Here is a 14,601-nt window from a genome sequence, read left to right on the forward strand (position 1 = left end):
ACTTTTCTTTTCATGTTTTTATATCTTTTATTTATAAAACTTAAATGGGAGACTAAATAATATTCCTACATATTCATGTTTCTCTCATCTTTTTCCCCACAATTAGTAGTAATGAAATCATTACTACAAGTGGGGTGTGACATATGTTAGTGGCAAGTAATGGATTGAAAATATAGTTTGTAACACACAATCTTATCACAATATTAAAATTATTAAGTTTTATTCATAATTTTTTTTTACAAGTTTAAAATTTCGAATTTTAAGTACGTATGTAGTTCCTACATAAGTATTTTGTTCTTACAAAACAATGTAAATTATACAAAATGATAATTTCAATAGCACAAATGAGTTGGATCTAATGAAAGATTGGAGGAATTATATTATACTAGTATTAGTCAAAATACACAAGTATTTGGTCTTACTTGAGAACAAATTTATATGATGATGATTTGATGCGTTTACGAGTTATTGGGGCAATATGTTTGGGGATAAGGATAGAAAGTTCAATGGTCCATCCTGATTTTTTATTTATTTATTACAACATTCGAATCGGGTAGGGATAACGGAGTTTTTCGAAAAAATATGTAATTTTGTAATGTGGTATGTTTTGAATTTTAGTGTCGATGTTTGATTTTCATCCAATAAATTGATTTTTTTTTTGTTTTGATCCCTTTTTCGCCCAAAAACTAATAAATATTATGTATTTGACATCAATGTTCTCATACATGACTTATGTGGAGGGAACAAAGCCTATAGTATACAATTAAAATATATCTAAACAAAAATAAAAAGAAACAACCTGTTTTTTTTCTTATTTTGAAATATTGAGTGTCATTTTGATTTATTATTCTTCATTTAGTTTTTGTCTAGATTTATTTTAATAAGTGTAATATAAGTTTAGTCCCGCTACAAAAGTTATGTCAGAGATCATTAGTATCAAATAAATAATATTAGATGATTTATTAGCTTATGATGAAAAAAGACAAAAAAAAAATCCAAAGTTATTGTAACAAAACAAAACATTGTCAAGTTACAAGGCTAAAACTCAAAACATGTCATGTCTCGTAACTAAAATTGAAATTTTTCGGAGTTTTTCACTTTTAAGCAGGACTTCAAATATGAGAGGTTTATGTCATTTTCATCCGAATGCTAGTGACATTAAAATCATGAGTTTAAAATATATGTTTTTAAATACAGTTAATTAACTTATTATATTAAACTAAAAGTATTTTAATATCTAACATCAATATAAATTTCAAATATATTCAATAGTGATATTATTGAAAATACACACTTCTAGTCACCCAAAAAGTAGGACTCGGATCACCTACAGTGGTGGTAAGCACATGACATTTTTATTAATATTTTTAATTCTTCTCTTTTTTCAACTTTTTTCCCTCTCTTTTTCTCTTTTGTTTTCCCTCTATTTTCCTCCATTTTTTTCCCTCTTCCACAAACATTATTCACACAGTTTTATATGAAATAATATAAACATTTTAATTTTTTTATGTTAAATTAATAATTTTGAAATTAAAATTACTATATTAAATTTTTACATGTGAAAAACCGTATCATTTTTTTCCGAATTTGATGAGTATTATTAATTTTCTTTTTCAATGAACAAAATTTTTAACAATATAAAACTATTAACATGTTAATGCTTAAATTAAAATTTAGAACATTTCCATCATGCAATATCAAAAACTAAAATTCAACACCACATTTCCATCAAAAATAAATAACTTATACGTTTTGAGACTTCAGAATTTCAACTAACAATGTTAATCGGCTATTTTTTAAATAAAAAAACTACTCAAGAGCATTATTGGATATATATCTATTGAAATCCATGGCTTCAAGAGAATGATGATGATGATCAAATTGTGCCTACATTATAAGAATAAATATTATAAAATCAATTTACCATATAAGAATTAATATATTTTTTTGGCTTAAGATTTTACCCACTAAAAAATTTCTAGATAATATTAAAGTTCATACCATCAATAATTCAGTGAAATTGAATTGAATTTCAGTTGTTTGAAGACATGCATAAGGTATCAGAGGTGCTGAACAAGATACATGTAATTCATCGTGTGTTCTGATGTCCTATAATGATTGTAAAAATAAGAAATCTAGATAATTTTTATTTCAAAAAAGTATTAACAATAGTTAATTTACCTCGACTCTCAAATTTGTTTTTCTTCGTTTTGCTTGAAGTTCTACCCAACTCTTCAACCTTCTTGACTTTTTCACACAATTTCTTTTCTTGAATCGTTTTGCTTGTATCATAGAAGGTCCTATCGATGATGTCCTGACACCACCATTGTTGTCTTGGCTCACCTTAGTCGAACACATTTCTATGACTTGCTTGGTTAGATCACATACCGAATTATGCACCAAAGAGAAAGTTGATGGGTGGACGGAGGCTTCGGTTGCCAGTCTTACGAGCATCATACAAAGTTTTCTATATCGTTATGTACTTTCTCGTTTAGGATCTTCTTCGAATTCATTGCCCATACAATCGTGTACCACTCCACTCCTTGCTTTTCTCGTTCATCTATTCAAGATATAATGCTCTGGCAGTTTTTTTACGTCCTACACATCATATACTTTCACAGCATGACAACACAATAATCCAGTCATCTCAAATTTTCGGCAACTACATGAAATCATCTTTGTGCTAGAATTAAATGTCACACTCCATTCTCCTTCTTTATCAATTCACCCGACAACATATTCAAATAATGGTTGAGTTTCATTTTTAAATTTTATGTAAGCAGCTACGAACAAAACAAACTCCACTTGAAATATATGAAAGATAGTGATGGTATAAATTTCAGAAAGTTGACGCAACATAGAAGAACTTTCTAGCTTTAATCTCGGTAATTTTTGGCGTGTATCAAATTCACATATTAGCTCATAGTACCGCTTTTCCTCCAAGACCCGTTTGAAGTGCTTAAAAAATTGCATTATATCTAAGTCGGGTTTCATACAACTCTTAATATCAGAATTGACACTTTCACTGAGTTGTGTGCTCCTCATACAAAGTGTGAAAGCCTTGTTAATGTAACAAGCTGCCTATTTCTCCTTTATATTGTAAGTGGATTGCAGTCATGTGTTTTCTTGAATATTATATTGTATTAGTAGAACACTCCAAGCCTCCTCGAATCTGGTCTCATCATCAATGCCATACATGCATCTCTTACTTGATGGTCTAAATTTTAATTTAAGCATTAACATGTTAATATTTTTATATTGTTACGGTTTTTCACATGTAAAAATTTAATATAGTAAATTTTAATTACAAAATTATTAATTTAACATAAAAGAATTAAAATATTTATATTATTTCATATAAAACTGTGTGAATAATGTTTGTGGAAGAGGGAAAAAAATGGAGGAAAATGGAGGGAAAACAAAAGAGAAAAAGAGGAGAAAAAAATGGGAAAAAAAGAGACGAATTAAAAAAAATTAAAAAAATGCCAGTGCTTACCACCACTGGAGGTGGTCCGGTCCTTGACGGGACATTATATAAGTTAAAGGAAAAGAATAAATAAATGGATTATAACGAGTTAATTTGACTATTTTTTAAGGTCAAAACATGGTGCCATAGATTTCATCTTTTGAAATTTAAATTGAGTATTATAAATATTGATCAATAAAACAAGATAAAAATAAAAAAAGGGCTAATAGTTTTAATTTAACGATAACAAACTAACTATTATGTTGTTAATATATTTTATTAAGTGTACAGTTGATATATGTCAAACTGCAAGATTTGAGAAGCTAGAACTCGAACTTAGTCAAATTGAAAATCTGGCGAGTTAAAGTATTTCGATAATATCTCATAGCTCAGTGATCAAAATGACAAACAACCAAAATTGTTTAACATACAACTCAAACAGTTACAAGTCATATGTAGACCAGCTTGACTAATTCGAATGTTATCTAGGTACATCGTGGTCGTAAGTCCAGATGGACGTATTGAGCTGGAACCAGCTTGACATTATTAGTTTTGGTATTTAGTTCATAAATCACATCAGTGATCCAATGACCAGTGAGCAAAATAGTTGAAAAGAAAATTTAATTTTCTACAAGTCATATTTCAGACCGTCTTGACTAGTTCGGACATTATTTATGCTAACTGGAAGTTGCAAAATCAAGTTGGATGACATGAATACAATTGTCGGCTAAACATTAGTAGTTTTGGTATTTTGGACATATATCTTAGTTCGATTATCGAAATGAAATGATACGGTATGTGTTACAAAGCTAACAGAATAATCTACAAATCATTCAAAAGTTAAAGCCCAAACTGGATCTTACGATGGTTAAAAACTGCAATGAAATTTATGTTGAAATTGAGTTAATTTCGATTCTTTGAAAATCAAAATAAAGAGCTACAACTTTTGTGTTCACCATTTTGCACAGAAATCGACAAATCAATAGTTATAATCAAGATAACCCTACAATCAGACTTGCATCAGCTTGTATACAGTATGGTATTTCGATCATAGATCTCTAATCAGATATGAAATTAAGTGATTCTTGATTATACGGAAAACTAAGAAAGAGCTATAATTTTCATGTTTATCACTTTGCCTACAAATTGATGAATCAAGAGTTACAATTAAGAGAAGAGACCAGCTCGACTTGATACAATTAGACTTGGTCCAGCTAGACATCTCCAAACGGACCAGCCAGGCATCTCCAGCTGGACCATCTTGAAACCAGCCCAATAATAAAAAATATCCAGCAACTCAAAAATGACAATTTTAATGTCAGCAACCGTACAAAAACTTTCTAAACAATCATATTTTTATTTCCAGCATTCATTTCATTTTTGGAGGTCATAAATACAACAATTTGAAAGTCAAACAACGCGATTTTGATGAGGATTCAGAGTATAGGCATATTATACAAGAAAAAAAGCTAGAATGAGAACAAGACCAAGAAAGTGAGGTGTGGGAACATAAAGAGATACAAGCTTTCAAAGATAAATACTCTACACCAAATGAAGTTTATAGAGCACTCTTCGTGTTCAAATATTGAAAAATATATTATTTTAAGAGAGTAAACTCACACAAAAGAAAGATATACTTCATAGAATAGTTGAGTAATAGTCTTTATACAAAAACGTAAAAGATTGTGTTTGTAGTACTGACATAAGAGACATTAACATATTTGGATTGTGAGGTTACGACCTACAATCAAGAAAGTGTTAGGTGTTTTGATTAGGTAAATGATAAGTTTTTAGTCGAAGTAGGTTATTACAAAGATTTGTAAAACCAAAATTTTGTAGTGAAATCTTTCCGAAAATGGAATAAGGGGTGATATATGAGTTGTTAATATCCAAACATCCATCAATAAATTTGTGCATTTTTATTTTAACTAGTTTTTCACCCGTGCGATGCACAGACAATTATTTTATCTAATTGATTATTAAAATTAGTATGTATGATAATTTGTTTACTTTCTCTATAACGTGACTTTTTATTAAAGTGAAATGTTTATTGTTTTCATATACATATAGATCTTAACAATGAAATACTGAATAAAAGAGTCATTTTTGTATTTCGGCTGAAAATTAATATCACGCTTGTATTAGGCAATGAATGACATAATATGTTAATCAATTATATTGTATTCACATATAAATTTATATATTATGTAGAAAATAATAACTGTAACAAAATAAAATGATAAACATGATACAAACTTTAAATGTGATTTTAATTTCAATAAATAATTTAAATTAAAATACAAATAAACTAAATAGATTATAGATCATACAATTAGAAAACAAAAAGAAATTACAAATTTTGAAACTTCCTTAAATATAACATTTGTCGTTGAATTTTTCGGGTTGCTATCACTATCACATATCAAAATTTTTAGACTCTTAGGATTCATAACTCTGGATACAGAAACGTACAATTGACCATGACTAAAAACAGGGTTCTTAAAAAAAAGTCTGTTAGATCTATTTTATTGTGGTCATGTGAATCAAAACCAGTAAGAATAACACCAACCAGAAGATAATGCAAAGAAGTAGCTTTTGACTCGTTTTACCAGAAGCAGTACTTTAGTTAGTACTCAATGACTTAGTGTAACAGAAGCAGCACTTAGTCCTACTGGATCAGTACTTAACAACATTCCACTCAATTGTTTAAGTCTTAAATATTACCGTTACTTTACCTAGTACTCAGCATTAATTGAACAATTAATGTTGTACGAAGTCATTTAATTCGCTTTACCAGTTTTGGTATAAAACAAGACTGACTATGTTGAAAGCTTTTTGCAGGATTCTCTTTAGAAAATAAAGTTGTTTCTATCAGAAATCAAAAGAGCCGTTTTTGATTATAGACGTTGGATTCAAGTTATCTATATATATGGATCAAAACCACTTGGAGAACAACGCTGATCATTTTATCTATCCAATGCTACATTGAGCTACCGCGAACCAATCATCATCTTCTAAGCTCAAAATTGCAGAAAAGCAGTACACGCTTCATATTATATATCTGATCTTTGGAGATCATTTTGTACTGCTATTTTTTCATCTCTTCAAGCAAAACACTTTACTATATTTCAAAGAAGAGTTTGTAAACTGGAAAAGAGTATTTTCCAGAACCTTATTGTATTTAACTTTTGTGTTGAGTTACTAGGAGTTTCAGTAGGCAAAAGATAAGCCCAGCTGAAGTGGGTGTGTACAAGGGTGTACTGTAAAATCCAAAGTCTTTTAGTGATACCTTCTGGAAACAGAAGAAGGGGAGACGTAAAAGATTTTATCTTCGAACTTCCAGAAACAACTACTGTTTTATTGCTTATTGTTATTACCGTTTTCACCTTACTCCATCGTATCGTTTCCGCACACATTATTGTGATCTGGTGGACTTACACTAGAACAAGAACAACTACAATCTCTAACAGGATTCTAGCACCCTTTGCAAAAACTATCGTCAAAGGAATAGAGTTTATTCACCCCCCCCCCTCTAAACTCCATATCGATCCTCAACAAGTGGTATCAGAGCAGATTTCTCTTGTTCTGAAAATTTGTAACAGTTATGGCACATTTTAGCAAGGTTCCCATGTTCTCGAAGGAAGATTTTGATGACTGGAAGATCCGGATGCAAGCCCATCTTGCAGCCCAAGATGATGAAATGTGGTATGTCATCACAGACGGCCCATTAAAGATCTTAAATCCAAATATAGCTATTGCTGTTACTGAGGGTGCACCACAAATGGTTGAAAACCAAGAAACGAATGGACTAGCGAAGATAAGAAGAAAGCCAATCTTGATAATGTTGCGAAGGACATTCTTTATAAAACACTTGATAAGAACACCTTCAGCAAAATCAAGATGTGTTCTATTGCGAAAGAAATCTGGGAAAAAATCATTCAGATATGTGAAGGAAATGAGCATACAAAAAAAAATAAAATGTCTAAAGCCATGCAGAAGTTTGAAAATCTAAATATGAAGGCTGATGAAACTCTAAATGAGTTTGATGAACGATTCAGCAGCTTAGTCAATGAGCTAGCAGCTCTGGGTAAAGAGCACGGCAACCGAGAAATAGCACACAAAGTAATGAGAGCCTTACCCAGAGAATGGGACGTGAAAACCATGGCTATGAGAGTATCGAAATATTTGAACAAGTTAGAACTGCATGACTTGTTTGCAGACTTGAAAGCCTATGAGTTCGAACTAGAAGTAAGAAGCGGAGAAGAGCCCTCATCAAATTTACCGACCAAAGCTTTTGCTGCCACTACTACTGCTACTACTTCTACTGCCGCTGCAGTTGTTCCACAAACTTTACCTGCTGTCATTATTGATAGCACATCTGAAAAGACTGCTGAACAGATCAGTAGTGACGCAATGTCTTTGTTTGTGAAGAAATTCTCCAGATTCATGAGAAGAATCATCGAGCATACCAAGGTCCCAATCGAAACTTCAAGAAGGATTCACCATCTTGTGACATGGCATGTTTTAATTGTGGAAAAATTCGGGCACTTCATTGCTGACTGCCCAAAGCCAAAGAAAGATGATCAGAAGAAAAGAGATTACAAAAAAAATGACAAGAAGACTAGAAGAGACCGCAAGGCGATGATTGCTGAGGAAAGCAAATCAAAATGGGCGGATTCTAGTTCTGAATCTTCTGACTCAGAAAATCATTCTACTGATAGCGATGCAGAAAAGATCAAATGTTTAATGGCAGACACTGAATCAACCTCGACATCTACAGAGGAACAGGTGAAGAAAGCTAAAGTAAGCAGCTCCACATGGTATCTGGACAGTGGATGCTCCAGACACATGACTGGACAGAAAAATCTGCTATCAGAAGTAATGAGTTGTACTGGACCAAAGATAACTTTTGGGGACAACTCAAAAGGTAAAATCGTGGGTAAGGGTAAGATTATCCATGGTAACATAACTATCAATGATGTACTACTGGTTGAGAATCTCTGTTATAATTTGATTAGCATTAGTCAACTGTATGATAATGGTTATTTTGTAGCTTTTCAGAAGCACATATGCACAGTTAAAGATTCTGCTGAGTCTACTGTATTAACTGGAAAGAGGGAAGGCAACACCTACAAAGTCTCATGGAACTTAGATCATGCTACTGTTCCTGCATGTTTAGTTGCCTCTCTTACTGATAAACACGGGCTCTGGCACAAGAGATTGAATCATCTGAATTTCAAGTCAATCAATAATCTCAAGAAGCAGAACATAGTTGATGGTTTGCCTGATATTAATTTCGTTAAGAATCATGTCTGTTCTGCATGTCAGCTTGGGAAACAGATCAGATCCAGCTTCAAGAACAAAGGTAGTAAATCAATTTCAAGGTGTTTGGAATTACTGCATATGGACTTATTTGGTCCAATCACTATCATGAGCTTAGGGGGAATGAAATACACCCTTGTTGTTATTGATGATTTTTCTAGATTCACTTGGGTAATATTTCTTGCTGAAAAAGATCAAACCAGTAGCCTCCTGATCAAGCTTCTGAAAAAGATTCAAAATGGAAAATCCTCTTCTATCATTAAAATCAGAAGTAATCGGAGTACTGAGTTCACTAACAAAACTCTTGAGTTGTACTTAGATGAACAGGGCATTCATCATGAATATTCAGCTGCCAGAACGCCTCAACAAAATGGAGTAGCTGAGAGAAGAAACAGAACTCTTAAAGAAGCTACTAGAACAATGCTAGCAGATGCAGATATCTCTCAGCGCTTCTGGGCAGAAGCAATCAACACCGCATGTTACACACAAAACAGAACAATGATCAACAAAAGACATAATCAGACTCCTTATGAGATATGAAAAGGGAGTAAGCCTAATGTATCTTATTTCCATGTGTTTGGTTGCAAATGCTTTGTGCTCAACAACGGTAAAAATTACTTATCTGCATTTGATTCAAAATCAGATGCTGGAATTTTTCTTGGATATTCAGCAGTAAGCAAAGCTTTCAGAATCTTCAATAATAGAACTCTCAATGTTGAAGAATCTGTTCATGTTGTCTTCGATGAAGACAGCAGTGCTCCTGAAATTTCTAATATGTCAAATTTGAGTAACAGGATAAACAGGATTCATTTGGAACCAGGTAGTGAAGAAGATACAGAACCAAGTATCAAAGACGTTCAAAATCCAGAACCAGAAATTCCAATAGTGAAAACAGAAGTATAGATATCAGATTTACCAGTATCAGCAGCTGACACTCCAGAACCTGCTACGGGTTCAGCTGAGATCAGTCCAATTATATCAAACCAGGAAGAAATCCCTTTAAACCCTTTTATTTGGAGAAAATCACATCTTCCATCTTTGGTTATTGGAAATCCAGCAGCGCCTTTGAGAACCATAAGGCAAATGATTATTGAATATATGCATGCTGCTTTGATTTCTCAGGATGAACCAAAGAAAATTGAGGAAGCTCTTCTGGATCCAAGTTGGATTGAAGCTATGCAAGAAGAACTGAATCAATTCAAAAGGAACGAAGTTTGGTTTCTAGTACCTAGACCATTTCACCAAGCTGTTATTGGAACCCGGTGGGTATTTAGAAAAAAACTAAATGAAGAAGGCACCGTGATTAGAAATAAAGCAAGACTGGTGGCTCAAGGTTTCAGACAAGAAGAAGGAATCGACTACGATGAAACTTATGCACCAGTAGCAAGGCTCGAAGCTATCAGAATATTTTTGGCCTTTGCTGCTTTTAAGAATTTCAAAGTTTATCAAATGGATGTGAAAAGTGCCTTCCTAAATGGTCTACTACAAGAAGAGGTCTACGTCGAACAACCTCCAGGTTTTATTGATAATATTTCACCTCATCATGTATTCAAATTACACAAAGCTCTGTACGGTTTAAAACAGGCACCTAGAGCGTGGTATGACACTCTGTCACAATTTTTTGTCAATCATGATTTTATAATTGGCACAGTAGACAAGACTTTGTTCACTTTAATCAAGAATAAACATATTATATTGGTACAAATTTATGTTGATGACATTATTTTTGGGTCAACTAACCCTAAACTGTGTGCAAAGTTTGCTAAATTGAGCAGGATCAGTTTGAAATGAGCATGATGGGAGAATTAACATTCTTCCTAGGACTGCAGATCAAGTAACTTGATACTGGAATTTTTATAAATCAAGCTAAGTATACCAAGGAGCTACTGAAAAAGTTTGGTATGGAAGCATGCTCTGCTGCTTCCACTCCAATGAGCTCATCTATCAAGCTTGATAAAGATGAAAGTGGAATTTCAGTAGAGGTAACTCAGTATCGTGGTCTTATTGGCTCACTATTGTATCTTACTGCCAGTAGACCTGATATCTTATTTTCTGTTTGCATTTGTGCAAGATTTCAATCTAACCCCAAGCAATCTCATTATATTGCTGCTGAACGTATTCTGAAGTACTTAAAGGGAACTCAAAATGTCGGCTTATGGTATCCCAATGATTCATCTTTCAATCTTATTGGATATTCAGATACTGATTACGCAGGTTGCAAACTAGACAGGAAAAGCACAAGTGGTTTTTGTCAATTCTTTGGTGATAGGCTGATCTCCTGGTTTAGTAAAAAGCAGACTTCGATAGCTACATCTACTGCAGAAGCAGAATACCTCGCTGCTGGAAGCTGCTGTTCTCAAATATTATGGATGCAGCAACAACTTAAAGACTATGGAGTTCATGCCTCTAAATCACCTATCTTCTGTGACAATACCAGTGCCATTGCAATTACGCAAAATCCAGTACTTCATTCCAGAACGAAGCACATCGATATCAGACATCATTTTATAAGAGATCATATGCAGAAGAAGGACATTCGTCTGGAATACGTTTCTACTGATTTACAACCAGCAGACATCTTTACAAAACCTCTGCCTAAGAATAAGTTTTCTTATGTTCGTAATATACTTGGTTTAATTGATTTAACTTGATTTTATTGATGTTATCATTTGATTGAATATTATCAATTTATTGCACTAACATTGTTTTATTTGCAGAAAGGTAAAGAAACAACATGTCACAACCATTGTTATTTTATTTAGAATGTAATCGAAACCAGGTTACATTGTCTAATTCATTTCCTACGGAGTCTTGCCACTCGGAAATCCAGTTACTCAACTCATGACTCCTAATCCTTTTAAAAGATTCTGCACTGGAAATCTTTTCAAGCAGATGCCATTCCTTCCAAAGCATCATCTGAAGCAGAACTCTATCAGTAGCAAGCTCAAAAACCTGATCAACTTCAAACTCCTGTTTGTACTTCCTTACTCTTGCTCTTTGAGCAGTAGTAGAAGCCAAACCATTCTGATACACATTCTGCAGCTCCTGCACTTTGAATCATACAGACATCACCTTTATCCAGACATATTCCTCAATGGTCCTCTTCAAAGTTTCCAGATGTGGAAGTGTCTCTGGTGTTACCAGGACATGAGTGCTGCTACAGGCATCCGAATTGCTTGAATCCGACATATCGACTTATTGTTTCCTTAACAATTGTTATTATCTTATTTATAGACATGTTGCATTTAATGGTGAAGAAGTTGAAGAGTCTCAAGTCAACCGAACCGTTCTACTGATTTACACAGACTGAGTTTCTCTTACTCATTTTTTTTCATATATATCATTCATTCAATGAAAGCAGTAGATAAACAAAACATGTCAAAATGAGATTTTTCATTCATAAAACCAGAAGCATTACATTGAGTTTATCTACTACATTTGTTGATATCAGCAGCTTGAAGTACTTATATGTTGCAAAGTACTTAAGCAGGAACCTATCTAAGAACTGCTGGAATCCCTCTCTTTGCATGATCGTGGTTTGTGAAAGGGATTATCCCGCAGCTTAGTCCTAATAAAAATGAACAATCTAACTGATTGTTCATATTATAAACCAAGGAATTTCTTCCAAGCCTTCATATCTTGAAAAAAGATGTCTTCAAACATCTGCTTACGAGAGGCTGGACGTTGTCTTTGGAGTTCCTCTGCTGATTCTGACTCTGGAGAAGACTCCGAGAGATCGCTTGAACTACTCATTTGTTTTGATTTGATGAAAAGTTTAAATGACTTAGTTTGTGAACTTGAAGGCATTTTTATAGAGTCTCGAGAAGCTGAAGAGACGGCTATCTGACTACACAAATACGAAGATTCGGCTATCTTTTCCTCAGAAATCGTATCATCGCATTTATTAGTTGCATTGATTTAGGGGGAACAGTATCTTAGTCAGACTAAGATTTTCGTGCTTTATCAATAATAGATAGAATTTTTGTCTTTTCGATAAAACAACGTGTCAGCTTGTTTCATCAAAGTGCTGAAAATATTTTAGTACCCTGTAACTTCCAGCAGACGTTATCACAAAAAGACAAATTTTCTTCTAATTATTTTCAGTAACCAATTGGACAGCCCGCTCTTTTCAAAACTTTTTAAAATCATTAACTTTACTGACATATCCTCTGTTTAACTTTTCAAATACTCAACCGTAAACATATTGACACGTGTCCTTATGTTTCACTGACGGCTGTACATTTTTGAATTTTGACCGCCTCTCTCATATCTTTTCTTTTTTACGCTTCCAGTATTCTGATTATCGACTACTGCTTTCTCTTGCACTCATATTTTCTTCGAATCGTCTTTACTTACAGAAATAGCCAGAGCTTACACCTTGAATGCTTACCAAATTAACTTTGCATCTGTCCTCAATATCAAGGATGAGAATCTTCTCAAGATGTTCAAAGCTATTGGGAAATCAGGACTCAGAAAATTCTTAGAAGCACCTGCTGTCATATACAAATCTGCCCTTCTGGAATTTTATGCTAAGGCGATTGTGGAAGAAGGGAAAATCATGTATTCTCAGGGTGATGCATCTATTTCTATCGATGCTGCTTTGCTTGGATCGACTTTCTTTCTCTCTTTTTCAGGGATAAATGAAATTTCTGGAATTTCCAAGGAGGAAATGTCTACTGCTTTACTGAATTTCTCAGCTTCTGGAGAAGAACTGTCTCCGTCCTATTTTAAGAAGCTGTTGAAGATGGAATTTCAAGTACTTGCTGACATTGTTGCCAAAGAGCTGTTAGTCAAAGCCGGAATGTTCGATCGGCTAACAAAAGAAAAAGTTCAAGTGATGGCTGCGATCACTTCTGGATATAAAGTGGATTGGAGTCGTTTTTTGTTCAAAATAATGAAGGAAATGGTGGTAAGGAAGAGTTCTGGTTTCGCTGTGCAGATCAGCCAAATGCTTAAGAATGCTGGTTTTGCTCTTACTTTTGATTTGGACGCCTCGTACGTCACAATGGCAGATGCTGATAATGTGCTTGCGTTAAGGCCAAAGCCCACCGTGGCTGAGTTTATTGCTTTGAAAAAGGAAGTGGGAGATGCTCAAGCTGAGGCTCTAGGACCTCAGAAGAAAATTAAAAGAAAATGAGCTGATTCTGATAAGACAGTTTTCGAGGAGTCTGCTGCTCCTATTCAACCATCTCTGCCACCTACTCCCAGCAAGAAGAAAGCTCGCACTGTTCTTCGAATCAAGAAGACAGCAGCCATCTCTGAGTTGGACGATGTTCCGTTGAGACAAGTGTTTCCAGAAGCCGTTCTTATTGCACCACCAACCACCTCTGTTTCAAAACCAATTGCTGTTTTTGCTTCCACAACATCTACTGTTTTAACTTTCAGACCCGTGTCTGGGGTCATTATTCGTGAATCATCTGTCGGGTCTTCTGCTTTTCGACCCGTGATGATTGCCTCATCGACAGGAAAAGGCAAAAGAAAACTTTTTGACGAACCGCAATTTCTAGCTGCCAAATCATCTGTCTGTACTGGCACTGCTCTTCATTTAGAAGAAATTGAAAATTCAGCCAATGAAGAAATGACCTTCTTTGATTAATAGCACAAGGTTCGGGTCTTCCATCCCCTCACGTTTTTCAAAACCAAAGATGTCTTTGGAAGAATGGTGAAGTATGAGAAAAAGGACTTTTGCAAAGACTGAAAATGTGATTGAAGCGATTAAACGCCGCAACTTCATTTTTGAGCAGCTTAAACGTCAGAAGCTGGAATCAGTATTAAAGACTCTTCAGTCTAATTTTGATGCATTGATTCCCAAT

This window comes from Primulina tabacum, chromosome 7 (assembly GCF_025594145.1).
Source record: "Primulina tabacum isolate GXHZ01 chromosome 7, ASM2559414v2, whole genome shotgun sequence".
Taxonomy (NCBI): Eukaryota; Viridiplantae; Streptophyta; class Magnoliopsida; order Lamiales; family Gesneriaceae; genus Primulina; species Primulina tabacum.